Genomic DNA, 18,618 nt, shown 5'->3' on the forward strand with positions numbered 1-18,618 from the left:
GTAACATATTTACTAAGTCGTGCTTACACAATACTATAAGCTTGTTAGTAAAGTACAGTACATAGGCACCAATCTATTCGGAAGGAATTTTTGATTCTAATAATTGAAACAGATAACTCTGACGCCGAAGTGATCTATGCTTTTCTATGAGCTATGAAACTATACTTCGAAGTTAACAAATTTCTATTGAAGAAAACAAGAGAAGAAAAAGTTACTTAAAGTTAAATATTAAATTTTGTTCTTTTAACAAATTTATAATAAATGTGTCGTTCCGTATATTCTTCCCATAAACTTGAAATTTTAAGGCTGCTAAATAACATTTGAAATCTTTCTTCATTGTAGGCAAAGCGAACGGGGGTAATATTGTACAAACTTGCAGATATTTCTCTTGATCCAAAAACAAAGGAAGAGGTAAGGTTCGTTTTGGAAATATTGATGCTAGCCTAATTATTTCTTGAACAAATAATGCTATTTATGGATGTTTTCTAACAAAAGCAATTATGGTAATCTGTTCATTATTTATATTATAAAATCGAAACTACAATAATTGAAACTTGAAACTACGTTGAACTACAAATACTTGTTACAAATTATTTCCAGTACTTGAGTGGTACAGTATTTTGTACAGTACAGTATTTCATTTGAATGCCTTGATGTAAAATTAATTGTAATTTACAAATATTTTACTTGCTAAAGTACTATGATAATAGTTTATCATTGATTATAGTAATGTAGTTTACGTTCATCGTTTTCACATATTCCAGTTAATAACACATGGTTTGTATTACCTTTCTAGATCAATCTATTTTCAATGCAGCTGCTACACAGAAAAATAAACTTTTCAGTTTGTGGGTTTTTCTCCCTTGACTTAACACTGCTGTATTCGGTATGTATTCCATCCGATGCCTGTTTATCATATTAATACCAGAACATCGTTTAAACAATATGCAAATCACGAAGGTATATATAAATTGATTCAAAACATAAACCAGTGGGAATGTTTAGTGTCCAAAGACAAAAACTTTCATATAGGTATATAAAAAAACCCTCATCCTATAGTATTTGCTTTCAGTATAGTATTTGCAGTACAGTATAGTATGTTGTAATTTCTCTTATGACGGGAACTTCACTTGTCCGTTGTTATTTTCACATATAAAGAGTCTTCTTACATAATACATTAATTGCATCGGTAATAAAATTCAAAATTAGGAAAATGTCATTGCAATGATAATAGCTCAGAAAGGTATATTATTTGTTCCAAAAATAAAAAATTAAGTTTACATGTTTAAAGCTATAAATATATTCCTCGAACCAAGGGTTTAACCACTTTCGATTGGTAAAAATAATATGGTAATAAAAACATGTGCTCATCATTTCTGCATTTATTACCGTAGGTGATTTGGTATTTTGACATTTGATTTTCACAAACAAAAGTTTTGCAATGGCACGTTGGAGTTAGAACTTTGTGGACTTTTAGTGTCCAATTACTCCAATATGTATACAGCACTATTTCGTCAATGGGGGCATGCTAGGAAGGGGTGAAACTCCGTAACTAAACCTGGACAGAACTCAAATATTAAGCAACTTTAATGAAAGAAATAAAACAGCTTATGCGCAGACTAAACAAATAATAATAATACATAGCTGTCCATCCTCTCGACATAAATGAGAACCATAAAAATTATTCTTAAATGCCTTGAATAAAAACAAGATAGTAAGTACTTTTAACTTCCTCAAAAGCTCAAATCAACAAAAGGCACCCTCAAGGTGTATTCTTGATTAAAACATGATCTTGTGTTATTATTATACAGGTTTGTGCAATTTTTTTACTCTCTATCATTTTAAACAAATTTTTCTCGATTCTAACACTCTCTCTGTTATGTATTTCTCTTGTGAGCAGCGATGAATAATGGGGTTTAGAAGAGAACTATGATAAAAGTAACAAATATTGCATAATTATTAAATTGTTCAAATTGTCAATAAAATAGAATTCACATACATGCTCTTCTTCTAAATATGCTTATATAGATTGCTGCGGTATACACACTGTTTGGATTGCTAAGTTATGAAAGAAACCCTTAGCAAGAATGATTTACATCTTGTTTATTTCTATTTGAACCTACATTGTCCCACAATCGCTTAAAGATCAATATTCTACAGTGCGTTTGATAATTTATTCCTTATTTTTTGAAACGTTGTACCTTCTTTGTTATTAATAGATTTTGTTTACAAAACAAACATGTTTAGAAAGAATGTATCCACATGAGCATCAGCCTTCTCCAGACAATTCCTTAAACAAACTTTTACATTAGCTACTGCTGCGTGGAAAAACTTTTGTGCAATATTATAGGTTTACTTCATCTACTGGTATTTCCAGTGCATCTAAATTTTCAGGGTATGGTTTTCATTTTGCCCATCCCCAGAGAAAAAATCTCATGACGATAAATCTGGGCTGCGGGATGCTACCCTTATACACCCCATCTCCAAATACAAGGCTATGGGAACGTATAATGTAGCCTTTCGCATTCCTTGTTATCGTTTTGTGCTGGAGAATCATTGCACAGAAAAAGAAGCTGTGTTTTTCGACTATGAAATTACTAGCCACAAACGAATTCTTAGCATATCTAGGTATCTTTCGTCATTATTGTGTTTTGGATAAAGAAAAGACCAGCAGCTGGAGATGACTTCAAACCCCACATCCCTTAAATTTAACGCCCTTTTGTTTTTCAACACCAGTGCAAGGATTATAGCGCGCCCAGAAATGACTTGTGTATCCGTTAACAAGTCTATCATCAGGAAACACAAAATGTTGTCAACAGTCTTGGCGAATCATCATACTAAAGCAAAAAAATTTCTACAAATTTTGTGTGTCTCTCACAATCATGAAGATACAATTGTTGTAGGTACTGTGGTTTCCATGGCTTAAAAGATATTTCCGTCTTCAGAATACTGGCAACTACAAAACATCTGGGATAACTTTCATGAACTTTTTAACGCATTAAATTCTTTGAACTTCTCATGAACATCTCACTAACTCTGCGAACTTGTCCTGGAAGTGGATGACTTTCAAGATTTTGCATCAGCAACACTGCCTATTGTTATTAACTATTGGTGGCAATTCTTTACTATGTCTTCATGGATTCCTCGTTCCATCTACCATTGTACTCCATCTAGATCTCCTATCAAGTTCATATTATGGACCATTCTTCCACGTTTCTCGGAGGCGATATTTCATGTCAAACTGCAAAGAAGACATACAAGAAATCAAAGGTTACCCTTTCTAAAGATAATAGTTTCATAAAAGTCTATTCTTAACTGAAGAAGTTAGAATGATTTAAAAATTGCGAGTATTTATCTGACGCTCTTTAGATTAAATAATAATTTTTATTTCGCTTTACTTTGTAAACTAACAGGAACAATTCCTTGGTCCTTTGTTATGATGTTGACGCATGCATTCGCTGCTTTAATGATGACTGTATAGGATAGGTTTATAGATAATCAATTATATACCTATCGAGCGTAATTTCAGAAGTTGGTACCATGAGTAAATATGATAGCAGTATATGAGGAAAATTAAGGGAATGGGTCATTTATCATAAAAGAGCCTTGCACCATGGGTTTAGTGTGTGATCGCGTGAAATATTATGTTTATCGCTATATATATATATATATATATATATATATATATATATATATATATATATATATATATATATATATATATATATATATATATATATATGTATATGTATATACAGATATATTGGAAATTATAAAAAATACAAATTCATCAATCATATTGATAACATAACATTCGGGCGAATGTTCCTTGAAGAGTTGTTCTTTGCGGCTTATATTCCCTAGAATCTTTGATGGCTTCATTTATGATACGATGGAAGTCTCAAACGCTCTATTGTTATTAGACTGTATATCGAAGTAAATATGATGAACATTGACAAATTTCAAAGAACAAATCTTTAAAATATAGTACAAATTAATAATTTCCTACTAAGATCTTTGTGGTTTATCTTCTTTACTAGTGTGTCCAATTTAACTCCAATTGCCTTAAAATCTTAAAAGATGTTTGACTACTCAGAAACGTTTCTCTAAATCACAGACTAAACATAATTCTAGATTTTTAAAAAGAATATTATTTTAAGATAGTGTTAATAATAGTAGTATCAGAGAGTGCTGGGAGGGTGTTGAATAGTAGCAGATATGGTCACCATGCACATGCCGAGAGCGACAATTATGGAAATCATGTATACTATTGTTTTCACGTAAATGAAGTTTTCAATCTTCAAAAATAATTCACACCATTGAAAGCCGAAAAATAACTTAAAAAGCAGTGCTACCAAAATTTGGAACTCTAATTCCTTTCTTTTGGATCTGTTTTTTAAATCATTTTATCTTCTCAAATATAATTTCGTCAATGAAAAGCTAGCAGTTTTAAATTTCCGACGTAAATATATTTTGTGTTTATTTGAAAGTTGAGATATGTTTATACTTTCTATTTACTTAATATGAATTTTCTTGATACCTTTTTGAAGCTAAAATACCTATTTCTCCTTCTAAATTTTGAATATTTTTAAGTTTAAAAACCTTCACACTTTTTGTTATTTACAATGCAATTCTATATACATTTTAAAACTGTCATAATTTGACAACATTGGAAAATTTCAAGTATTATAAGCTGGTACAGCAGAGTGGAACCCGAAATAAGAGACAGTGGTTGAATGGGAGTTGATATTCAAGTTTCGTCTTAGGAGACTGACAACAGAGAACGACTGAGACAGAAACACTCAAAGCTGTTAGCAAATAACAGTTTGTATTGATATATAGGGAGTTAATGAACTATACCGACAAACTGTAAGAGGTGATTCCTTACATCAAAATAAGAGAAAAAATCATATGGACCTGGGCAGAAGAGTGCATGGTTTCAGAGCTAGGGCAGTCCAAAATATTGGAAAAGCTAAATTTCAACGCAAGTCATACATACGCAAGGAAAGTCATACATACGCAATTCAAAAAATGCATATTCCATCAATTTGTACTGGATGTGCAAAGGTTTCTCTACAAGAAAATTCGTGCGGATATGCTCTCTGCAGAATTCACATATATGCTCTGATTTCAAGGCGGATTCAAGTAGATATGAGTATTCCTTGGCAAGAACACTTCAGCAGGAAGTCGGAAGTATTAGAGATTGTCAGTTCCACGGTTCCTTGCGTTCGGAATTACGCCTACTGCGATGTACTTTGTCGCGGTATATTTTATGCTTTTTCACGTATAAACGTGAAAGGAAACATTGCAGTAAACGTTGTTCCGAAAATAAGGGACCATGATGCTGGCGGTGCCTAATACTCCCGAATTCCAGCTGAAACATTCCGTGTTCACTGCTGTCAAGATTTTCCTTTTGTCTACTTTGGACCCACCTTGAAATCATAACATATCTGAGAATTCTGTTGGGAGCATGTCTAGAAATTATACCTTATAGAAAACTTTTTTATTCGAAAGTTAGAATATGCTCTACTATTATCTTCGTCAACTGGTTTTGGAGGGTGGAATTATACAAAATGATCAAATCTATTGAGAAAAGATTACCTTGATAATGCTTTTTTAGAAGTAATTATAGTTTGTGGCTTTTATTCCACGAACTATTTAGATATTGAATACTAACTTTTTAAATAGGGAGCTCGTATTTAGATGTTCTTTAGTTGTCCTTGTGCACTGAGTCTGCATTGCAATCTGCCTCCTTTGACCATTATTCATAATAGGTGTTTTATTTCGTATACTCACACAAGATTAGTGGGATATGCGCCTGCGCAGGCAGACTAAAGTCCTGAGTCCTACCAGTTTATCCTATTGGTCGAGTCGGCCTTGCTAATGCACAGGTGCTTCTATGCTCTGCAGACGTGACACCAGAGTGTTATAAAACAAGCTTTCCTCCCGCCAGTGCAAGCTCTAGTTAAAGAACCCTACAATTTGACCAAAGTTTGGCAGAGCCCAATCCAGTCCAGGAGCCCTAGGCTTGCCGAGGGGTCCTGTTCAATCCTGGTCCTGCCTAATTCTATCGTTCAATGGCTACCGCAAACACATCGAGATACTCCCTTTTCTTATTCCAGACCCAGTTGTACGTTTGAGTCTGATGGATGCCCCTTATCCTGAAGAGATTTCTCCCTTTTACTAGAATCGGAAACCTTTAACCAGATACCTGGGATCTACACCTTTCCCCAGTAGTTATTCAGTCATCCAGGTAGAGAACTGGATTCCCCCTGTAGGATTGTTCAAGAAATACTACACTTGCTTTAAATATCGTAGATTCAAACCTACATTACCAGAACCAATGACTGAGACATGCTCTCTGCAAGCAAACATGTTCATTTGGAAATAGTCAGCCTTCCTTGTAGGTTTCCCCATTCAATATGAGGATGCGTATCTTTAAATTGTTTAGGAACCAAGCATATATTGTCGCCACTCTGCCCTGCGAATTCAATGTATGTGTTGCCCACCATTTGGGGAGACCGTTAAACTCTCTTTCGGTAGGCACATTGAAGCAGTGCGAATTTGACTTTATTTACGAAAAACTACACTGTACATTACCAGTCTGAATGGGTAATGTAGACTATTTCCTTTAGAGACAAGTCATTTGGCAGCACCAACTCTCATGGTAGGGTCGTGGATTTGCACTTAGTAGACCACCAGAACCTGGGACTAAAGTTTAAGCTCACTAACTCTCTTACTCTTGAGGTACGAGAGTGCGTTAGATATGATATCCCATCCCGGACTCAAGAGGACGCACTCATCACAATTTAATAACAGTACCACATGCATCCTTTCGGTGAGGTGTTGGATGCGCCTCACTAGACACACCAACCACACCAACCACACCTCTTTCATACTAGTTGGGGTATCACGTAGTATCATCTTCCAAGGCTCAAGTCGTATTTTTCTAGTTACCTGTTTACCTATATACCTAGCGTCCTAGTTACCTACTTCATAGGTAGACTATAAGCCCTCACTTGCGCCGGTAGGGACGATTGTTTACACCACCTACTTCTATGAGGCCGTGAAGAAGTCTCACTTATTCTTTCATATCCGACGGCATCGGTTAGTCGCCAGTTGGATATCCGGCCAATGCTTTCGTTCTCCGGTAGACTGTTGAGCGGGGGTTTGAACTGCCTATGAATGGGTCAGTCATAAGCTCACAGACATAACGAGAGTAACATGTCAAAACGCACTTCTTAAGTTCCCATCTCCTCCTCACAAACAACAAGTCAAATGTCAGATACAACTTGCTAGTATTAGAGGGGTCGAACTCCAAAAGGGAGTACTAAATTCAAAGAAAGCTAAATAAAAAACGCTCTCAATATAAAGGAGTTTAATTTTCCTCATAGTTGGAGTCTGTGTTTAGAGAGACCATCTATGTATTAAGCGCATCGGTAGATATTTATCTCGATTTAGCATCAGCTTCCAAGGGACTAAGTAGCATTGATATAATAAAGAAAATAACATACATTTTGATACTCTTCTGCAACATGTCATTTAAGAAGCTCTTTTTACTTTTACAGTACATTTAGGAGATAAACTTCCATTTAAACGGGAAATTTCCCTTCAATTTACAATGCTACTACAAACGATATATTTTAACGTAGTGTAGTAGCAAACATTCAAGGAATAAACAGTGAGATATGATGATTACGTTATTTTTTCTAATAAAATCATAGAAAATATACACTACTGAGATAAGAAAATATAATATACGTGCTTGGAAAGCTCGTATTTGTCACTTATATAATTTAACAAAAATATTTTTTCTGTAGTTTTTTGTCAACATAAACTTTATTGAATAGTTGATGTCGCTTAAGTCAAAGTATTAGTTTCTTTTGTCTTTCTAGGTATAGTTACATAGCTTTTCAAAGAGAAGTTGGTGATCAGGTTTTTTCTTGAATGATACTGTAAATTTGTACAATCAGCTATTTCTTGACTACTCTTTGATTATATTTTTGTTATTTCAATAAGTTACAAAACACCAACAATTATAAAGGAATTATCCTGATATAAAAAGATAATTTAATGAACATCATAAAATTATTCTACAAAGCAAATTTACTATTTTGTACTTTATTTACAGATTGCTGGGGCAGTAACTACGTATCTGGTAATATTAGTGCAATTTCAGAGAGATGAAAAATGTTCTGAACAAACAAGTGTGTCATATAAAGAATCTACTTTAGCTTCCAGTAATTAATACATCACTCCATACCAAACCAAACTAAACAATACTGTGGGACTATGAGAGGGCAATGCTGACAAATTGTCATAGAACATTAACACCAGAGAAGAAACTCAAATTTTTACATAAAGCGCAATAGTATTATCATAAAAATCATTACATGGGGAAGAATTATGAGAATATCTAAGAATAAATTATTATGTAAAAGTTATTAAATTATTTCACAATAAATTCACATGATGATTTTTGGAAACGTTATGCTTATACTTGCAATCCTTCTATAAATTAATAGTTTAAAAGGTATACCTTATAACTTCTCACTGAAGCTTATCTAGAACATAATTAATACATAAGATGGTTACGCTTTTCAGGTTGGATTGCAAACAAGGAAGTGCCTCTATACTCCTATATTTTAAAAAAGAGCAGAATAGTTTTAATTTATCCATACTTCGTCATGATGATATGATTATGCTTGAATACTCTATTATTATAGACATAATCTTTTTTTCATGCGTATATAAATTTTATAATATATTATATACATATATATATATTGCTCGTTTTCAGCAGTAATTACCTGTACTGCAATTTTGCAGAGGTTTATTCTTTTTCTATAAAAGTACTGTCTGTTTTAATATGAAGTTATTGCCCTCTGTATGTTATAAAAACTTATGAAATGATATATGTAAAGAAACATAAAAATACAAGCAGATATAAACATTAATTGAAATAAATGTAGCTAGTGTACGGAATAAGAAAATTAAATGTACTTAAAAATTCTACAATTGAAAATAAGTTGAATATAAGTATATCGAAAGTTTTCAACTTACAAACGTTTGAAATTTAGTATTTGTGTTAATTCCGATAATATCACTATTATGGCTATAGAACTTAATTTTATGTACTTTAACTATATTACAGAAATTGCATATTATAGTCCGAATTAATTATTTTCTTTACGAAATTTTTATTTTGATAATGGTATGTCAAAATCACATAAATTAATCCAACCATAGTTTATTTTGAAATAGTGATATTTCTAGTGAAACATTCTTATTTGTCAGTATCTCAACAAACTCAAAAACTGCTATTGGATTTTAAAGATTTTTAGGAATAATGCATGTAACACTAAATTTGAAACAACTTACTTTTAAATGTTTTGTCATATAAAGTGTCTCTCACTTATGATTTTGTCTCGTTCTAATAATTTTCGTTTATGATTTGTAGAGCTTTGTGATTCAAGTAAAAAAAATCATGTTTACAGTTTTAACTGTAGCAGGTAATATGAACCTCACAAATTCAATAGTTTACATAATTTTCATCTTATTTGAATGGATTGTTCGTTCGCTAAAAAGTGGCATCTTTAATGTATGTCATTTCTACATTTCAAATTTCGATGTCTTATGGATCATGAAATCGTAATTATACAAGATTCTCTTTCTCAGCTCTTATCTGTTTGATTATTGAGTTGTAATTATCCTCATGTGTAGTAGATATTGGTATTTTGAATTAATTATTATGAACTTTGATTTCTGTAGAATTATGTCTATCACTTCAATCATGTACCAATTCTCAAGTTTGTTGCAATCTTAGCGATCATTTGTCCAGTGTGAATTATTATCTAGGTTTCATTGATATATGCTGTGTAAACCATTACAATGATTGTTCGACCGTGAATAGATTAACATCGCCATTCAAGCTAAGACGAATTAGGAAACGTTACGATTTACCTTGTGATTTACTTGAAGATTTACATTCGTTGTTTCAAACTCAAAATTGGTGTTTCATTTTCACGGTATGAACTTAATTATTAGCTTCCTTATTTTAAACTGCATATTCATTTTCTCCCAGTGAAAATAACTTATTTTGTGTTTTTCTCATTTTTCTTACTTCTGTATTTTCTATTACTTGAACAACAAAATGAAATTATTAGATCCCCTTAAAGATAATAATCTTATGTTCTTATGTCCGCAATGTATTTAATTATTATCCTAACAGAATATCATATTAGCATCAAAGAAGTAAACATTTAAAGCTTTTTAAACTGATTCTCAAATTATTAATATCACTTTAAACAAATTTTAATCTAAATTAATTCAAAATGGAAAAAATATGAAAAAATACTTATATACTCTTATAAGAATTAATTTATTTATGAACAATAAATTTAATAGCGATTCTAATTATGTCATAGGAGAAAGACTTTAATAGCATAGTATGCTATCATCGTACATTTAAAACGGTGTAAGGTAAGTGTCACTACAGTAAGAGGTTTGATATCCCAAGATCATTGCTATTCACATTGCTATATCCATCACTAACAATAAATTCTTATATAAATATGACACTATATTACTGAAATAAACACACATTTAACTACATTACATAGAGGGAAAAGGGACAGATAGGAAACCTACCACTGCTAAGCCTAGTGATGACAAGAAAATAACAACGATGGATTAGTCAACAGTTTTGCAACTCTTTGATCTATTACTGTTATGCATCAGCCACATAAATGTTTACAAACCAGACTGCTATAGTCCGATGAGACAGGTCCCAGTACTTTTGTTGGCACCACAAACGTCTAGTCAAATGTAGCCATTGTTAAGCCTATGGAGCACCGAAACAGCCTTTTGCTGTGCAACTGATGAGAAAAATCACATGAAGATTAATCTAAAGTAGTTCAACAAGTGCAATTAACGTGTTGGCTACCTCAACATTGTATTACCAGTAAATATTGATATATTTTACGGGCGATACATTCAAGGGAAGAAAAGGAAATGTCGACATAACTTAATGCGAAAGTGAAGTTTGAATATAAACCACCTAACTTGGAAGAAACTGTGTATAGAAAATAGAGGAAGGCCAGATATACGAAGGCCAAAAGCAACTTAGCTGTTGATGGGTATAAGAGATCTCATTATGTACTGGTCGGTATAAGACAAGTATATGTAAAATTTTAATAACCTAGTATGTACTAGACCAAGTACTCAACGTAAACATGAAAGATATAAATACGTACGTTTCAAACGACACAAAAACTTACAATGGATGGCTCTCAGAAATAAAGATAAATTTGTGTGATTATAAATTCTAGAAGAGGTGTTTCCGTACATAATACCACAATTTCGGTACCCCATATATATTTTCAAATTGAACTCAATATAGTAAACTTAAATGTGGGAAACGTTGCATAAATAACTCTGTTCGAATTGTTTGGAAAACGTCAACTATCACAAACTGCTAGGTAGGAATAAAGGTATCCTAGAAATTTTAATTGTAGTAACATATGGGATACTCCTATTATAAGTACCGGCGAGTGCAAGCTGTTATCCGTTGAAAGACAATAGTTGCGAATTCTGTGCATTGCAGCGTAGCCAACAAGAAGAGATAAGTTAAATGAAGTTTCTGTTAACGCTTGGGTGATATGGGCCCGTTCAGTTCCTATTAAGGTAACATCATTTGCATATGCAAAAGCATTCATCTGCACCGGAGAGGGTAAGATATCAACTAATTTTCAGTTGGGACATGGCGATTGATACAAATTTTTGAATGATGCTGCTAACCATAGAGGAAAATTCAAAGCAAAAACTACATATAGTAATGATCTATACTATCGTACACTTTCTCACAACAGCAAGGGCACGTGATTGTTAATTTCGAAAGCGGGAATATTTAAATACATTAAGTAAAGAGCGAAGCACATAATATAAATTTCGTTGGAGATGAACCCCTTATGCTTTACAACCATAACGAATGAAAAATTGCTTCAAACGTCGTGCCAAAAGTTTGGTAAATAATATAACGTCAACTGGAAGTAACAAAATGGATCGATACTCTCCTACTGTGAGGGAAGAGTGTAGGGATCAGTTTCATGATCACTCGATTATTGCGAAAGGAAACTCTCGATAGGGAGGCACTAAGAAAATGGAAAAGTGTTCTTCTTAGCCTTCTTCAATACATGTTACAGGAAGCGAAGGCTAATCTAACAAATTCTAGAGTACCATTATCCTTCACAGTTTTTAATACTTCGTGCATCTTCGAAACTGTAGTAGGTGTAAGTAAAGTAAACCTGTCATTCTCTTTAATTGCCGCCGGGAAAGGGTCCACGCAATAACGAGCGAAGGTATGATTACGCGAACACGCCTGAGTAAATTGTCTATAACACTATGTAAAAAGGACCAGAATCTGAGAGATATCTTGCGTGCTAGAGCCATTTTTTTTAAATAAAGCTTTTGAATATGCGTAGAGCGCCATTGATGTAAAAGTTGAGAAACCTGATAAAATTTGTGTCCTGTAGAAATCGATAATAACAGATAAATTGAATTAAGTAAAGATAAATTGTAAGATGAATTGAATTATGTAGTGATTTTGAACAGCTTTAATCGTTCTTTGATCTGCTGTATGCTGCCAGGCATTTAATAACGTACGGAACCCCATTCCATAAATCAACTGAATATCTATAATAAAACTAGCATAAGTAAGTCTTCTCTTGGCGGAAAAGTTTTCCTTTCTACTCAAAGTAACTAGCTATTTTGACCTTGAGAAAAACATTCTACAAGACAACAGTTTCTCTGTAATCCTGCTGAGTTCGTAACCCCTGTTCCACTTGGCACTGAAGCAGGCAGTGGTTTCCTCATGATTCAAAATAGTTTAAATAAGTGCTTAATTTTAGTTTAGCTCAATGCACAACATTTTAAATACATCCTTAATTTTAGTTTAACTCAACGCAAAATTTCAACTCACTAAACTTTTGCCTAAGATACTTTTATGAGAGATAACACTGGTCAACAGTGAAAATGCTCCAGAGATAAAACTCACTAATTCTTACTAATTTTAGGGTGAGGATAACGAATATGAAATTAGTTTTTAAAGATTGGTTGGAGTTTCAAAGAAATACATTATCATCAGAAGTGATCCGGTGGGCAAATTAAGGGTTCGTGGCAACAGGAGCTGTCTGTTTATTTCAATAAACTTCCATTGTTTGACGGTTGCTTTCATTGCTATTCTCAGAGACGTACGCTGAGGGTGGGTCCTGCGGGTCTTGACCCTCCCGACATTCCGACTTTTTGATAAATTTAGCCTAATTTCAGATGCAATTTTACAAATTTTAATATAATTTAGCCTCAAATTGTATTTGGACCCTCCGAAAAGCTTAGGATCCCTCCCGAAATAAATTCCTGCGTACGTCTCTTGTTATCCTCATTGCTCGCACTTCATCCCTCACAAAGAAATATCAACCACTTCACGGTTTAGTTTGTATTGAAGAGTTTGCCGGAGAAAACGTGTAACGTTCTTTTGTAGTTACAATTTGCCATCCCCGACAAGGTCGTGGTGAGATATTGGGTGAGTGTATGTTATTATTATTATTGTTATTATTATTATTGTTATTATTATTATTATTATTATTAATCATTCTATGACTGTACTGAATAGAAACATGTCGCGTAAATGTGTTTGCAGTGGAGAGTAAATTGTTTTTTTAATAAAGTGAAGCGAAAAGTGGAATTTCACGCCTATCATAAAGAAAGCCTATCACTTGTACTTCGGCTGTAAAGTGGGAGATATGAACAAAAAGTGAGCATCACATATTTCTTGTAACACTTGTTCTAAACTTGCGGGTTTTGCTACATGAGAAAAGGTCATGCGTGCCATTTGCAGTTCCAATGATATGGATAGAGCCTACAGATCATACTTCAAACTGCAATTTTTTCATATTTTCTCCAATTAAAGGTCTATCCATTAACGAAAAAAGTGGACTACTATCTATCCAAATATTTCTTGAGATGTTCGTTACTGTGCCACATTTTGAAGAACTAAAGGATCCAAAGCCCAGGCCGGTAGGCAGCCCAAAAATGTAGGGGGGACGGCTGAAGTTAGGCGTCGCCCAACCTAACCATATTATAGTTCATTTACAAACCTGCCGTGAAAATTTTAGGGTAGCAGCAAAAATTTATTGGGTCTCGGCCCCCCTAGACCCCGTCTGGATACTGGCCTCCCACAGGCTCCCTTACCTTAGTCCAGTGTTTCATCCACTGAAGAAGAAAGGGCGGACAAAGTTGACCCAGGTTGTCAAATTTTGCTGTAGATTCATCATCTTTCCCCAATCCTGACGTCACAAAACCAACATATCATTATCTATTCGTCATATGATACTCAACCTGAATTAAATTACTTGGGATTGTCAAAAAGTGAGCAGAACTACTGGCATCTAGACTCAAGCAGTGGAGAGTTTATTCTGAAGATCTAAAAGTGCCCGTGTTTTGAACACGTCAGAATCCCTAAACAGTATTCAGTGGAAAGTAACATAGTATGTTGTAACAATGTAACTGGTTTTATACAGGAGTAAAGTGAGGGGGAACGCGGAGGGACGTCGACTCCCCACTTCGAGAAAATAGCTGTGGCATCCTCTTACTTTCTAAAAAAAATTACAATGTGTATGAGGGACGGTGTGACGTCAGGCGTCACTCTATCTTTTTAGATCCACTTTTAACACCGGTCTTATGAGTAAACTTAACATAGAAGATAATCCTGATGAATGGCGGCTATTCATAGACGTATCAAAACTATTCCTTAAATACATTCTGCATAAACTTCTACAAATTGCTGAAACTAAAATCAGGCAGGGAATCCTTATTGGTCCTTAAATTCGCTAAGTCCCCAATGATCCTGAATTTGATGCAGTGTTAGAAGATAAGGAGAGGATTACATGGAGTCTTTCCGAAAAGTGATGAAGAATGTTTTGGGAAACGACCGGTCTCAAAACTATAAGGCAGTAGTGGAACATCTAATACCTTCTACCAAGCAATGTAATATGTCACTAAAAATGAGTATGTTGCACTTCCACATAGATTTCTTCCAGATTGTCCAGGAGTAGTCATTGATGAACATGGGGAACATTTCTACCTAGTTATATCTATGATAGAGAAAAGATTTTAGGGCACTGGAGCAAGTTAGCGCTTGCCAATTGTTGTTGGACGGAAAATTCCGTATTTTATCCCGATATTCCATTTTCTCGTACATTACACACACAATTTATATATACCTTCTCATTGTACAATTTGAGGGTCTGTTTTATTCTGAAAGGGAATGACGTATAAGTCATGATACTCAAATGAATAGTACTATTTGGATTGTTTCTATTTTATATCTCACTTTTCCTTATATGAAATTTGGTATTGTCCAGGAGAACTGAGAAATATTTTTTTCCTCACAACTATCATAGATATTACAATGAACCTTGGCACACGTATTACTTATAAACTACAGTAGTTTTAAAGATATATTATATTTGGACACCTTTAGCCTGGGCAGTACCGAGGGTGCTACATTTTAAAAGAAAAGGTATTTTTGGACGGGAATTTTCTAATTTTTCCTTAAATTTCCCTCCTCTTATACATCATGTACAGTCACGAAAGAAATTTCTTTTTGTAATAACTGAACAATAAATTAACCTATTAGAGTATCGATTTTGAGAAGTTGTCAAGTTATAAATATTCTAAGGATAACAACAAAAAGATCCAAATTAATTCATTTGCTTCCGAGTTATTAGCAAAATAAAATTTATCAACAGTCAAATACTTTCTTTTCCGTGTAGACATATACGCATAGTACCATTTGCAAGCGTGGTTTATTCTGAAGCGAATGACATATGAATCACGATACTCGGATGAACAAAATTGAAACAATAGCTACTTAAGTGAAAGGCCAAATAGAAAATTCAAGAATCTAAAAGTGTCAACGCTACACAACAAACAGTTATGTCGATTTTAATTAAATTCGAACCAATTCAGCATTTTTATTTTCATTTTCGTACTCAGCATCCTCATTTGCATCAGAAAATGTACTTTTCTTTTCCGAAGCATGCAAAAAGTTAAAATTGGTTGTCCACTGTAATTGAACGTCAATGAATTTTATATTTACTTCTTGAGAATTCATGATTTACCGTACCCTGAAAACACCTATTTTATTACATTCAATCTTTTTCATTTTCTCCTCTTTTTGCGCAATCCGCTCGCTCTATCATGGTCTATGAAAAACCTACTGATGCATCAGAGACTTGCAAATGACTATTTCAGGCTTAAAAACATGTAGTTTCAACACTTTCCTTTGGTGCCTTCTTTACTTCCCTAGATTTTTTAGAGGCTGGATGAACCTCAGAGTGGCATCAAATTAAAGATAAAACGATAAATGTTTCTGGCCCACACCAGCATCTCAGTTAGGTTGATAGGCAAACTCCTTACTCAGTATCCTGTTTCATCTCTTTTCATGGCGCAAAGCTTGCATATACTTTGGAGGTAAAGAATTACTAATATTCACTTGAATGACAACTGGTGAACGTCTAACTTCTATATAAACGTCATACTTGAATAAAATGCTTGTTAAATAAACTGTTAACTAAAACCGCTTTGTTAAAGCTTCGATTCATCCTCGATTTTCAATTCTAGAGCCAAGATAACTCATAACGTTAATCATGTCTTCATTCTAAAGACGAAATAGGATTATACATTGATGAACAATTTATCAGCACAGTGCTTTACTGTAACAAACTTATCACAATTAAGGAGAGAATTAAACAACAATACCTTCCGTATTACGTTGTTGCACTTTTTAATAATTTTAAAATTTACTTATTCTACTATTTTATAGAACAATAAAAAGTGAGAAAACGGAATGGGACTCGATCTGGGTTAAAACATTGTTTGGATTATGGTGTGTAATACTACCGACTGCTGATTATCAGAGGGTATACCGTCCACTAAACTTTTTCGAAAATGGGAAATTTTATCAATTGAGAGAATAAGAATAATTATCGACCTCTATATATTTTTATCTTACACCATCTCGAAAAAGGAAATAGCTTTTTTGAAACTTTAGAAAGGTTCAGTCTCAAAGGGAAATTAGTGTTCAGCGCAACAGTTTTTCTTAAGGAATCTCGAAGAATTATTAATTTTACATAGTGAAAAATTAGTTTCATCAGATAGTGTAATTGGCCAATTTGGTAAATCTGGTTTAGTGTTCACATCGGAATCTGCGATCGACAGTCAATCCCACAACGTCTGCGGTCCGCGAGGATGATGTGTTAGACCAATCAAGTATACGTAAGGTTGTAACGTGGCTTTAGGAGATACGACCTACCAGCCAAATGCTTAAGGTAGGAGATCCACATCGGGTGAGGTATTATTTTATTTTAGTTCATATCAGATAGAATACACGTTGGAATATGTAGTCCATAAGGCGGGAATTTACAATCTTGGGAGGCGATAGGCCAATCGAATCCAAATCCCAAACGGTTTACATCGGGTTTTGTTATTAACCAATTAAAACAATATAATATGAAATCTGGATCGAGTGATGTAACTGATCAATTTAGTCTTTATTATAAGGAGTTTACATTTGTGGTGTGACCAGTAAATCCAGTTGACATTCTAAAATATTTACATCGGTTAGATCTGATCAGAAAATCAAGTTCCAATAAGTTTATATCGGGTGATGTGACCGACCAATTCAATTTAGATTCTAAAAGATTTAGATTGGATGACAAAACCTGCCAATTTAATCAACAAAGAGGAATTTAAATTTGGCTGTGCGACTTACCAAGATAGATGAGTTTCATCAGAAGGCATTAGAGGCCATCGTGTAACGAAGTGAAGCAGTTAACATCAGGAAATGGAAATGACAATTCTCATAAATCTTTTACGAATAGTACTAAAACATCAAGCAGTTAAAAACCTGGTAAAGCCAACCAAACAGAATTAGTGCCAAATAAAATAGCTGATCAATCCAATGAATTTGAGTAATATGTCGGAGGTTTCACACATTGATAAAAGAAAACTTTCAAACTATTTCTACGAGTTACGTCTGCCCAGGCGTTTGTCACACTAGTAAAAGTGCTGAATAGACCTAATGGAGAGATAGCAATCACGAAGAAGATACTTCTGGGGAGACTGTACAACGCGATTCTTTTTAAATATGCAATGTTATAAATAAATCTTAATTTCATACTCCAGTATTAAGAATACCGAACTTTGGAGGAGTAAACTATAAATAAAACTGGACCCTAAACCATATCTGATAATAAATACTAAAAGTTTTCGGATATCTATGAAAAAGCAGAGAAAGAATTTTAAGATTATAGGAGTGCCAGTATCTTACAAATGAAGTACAAGTATGCGAACATATACAATATGTTTTATACAATTAGAACAGTAACAAACCACATGAGAATATACATACTTTGCTATTTAGCGGATGCACTGTAAGTAGAATTCTCAAAAAGTACTGTATCACTTTGTAAATTGTGTCTCTAGCTACGTATGATAGTCTATAATTAATCTATTGTAGAAATGTCTTAATTTTAGGTGGCATTCAGTGCAAATGCTATA

The sequence above is a fragment of the Thermobia domestica genome, chromosome 1 (assembly GCF_964235325.1).
Source record: "Thermobia domestica chromosome 1, izTheDome1.hap1.1, whole genome shotgun sequence".
Taxonomy (NCBI): domain Eukaryota; kingdom Metazoa; phylum Arthropoda; class Insecta; order Zygentoma; family Lepismatidae; genus Thermobia; species Thermobia domestica.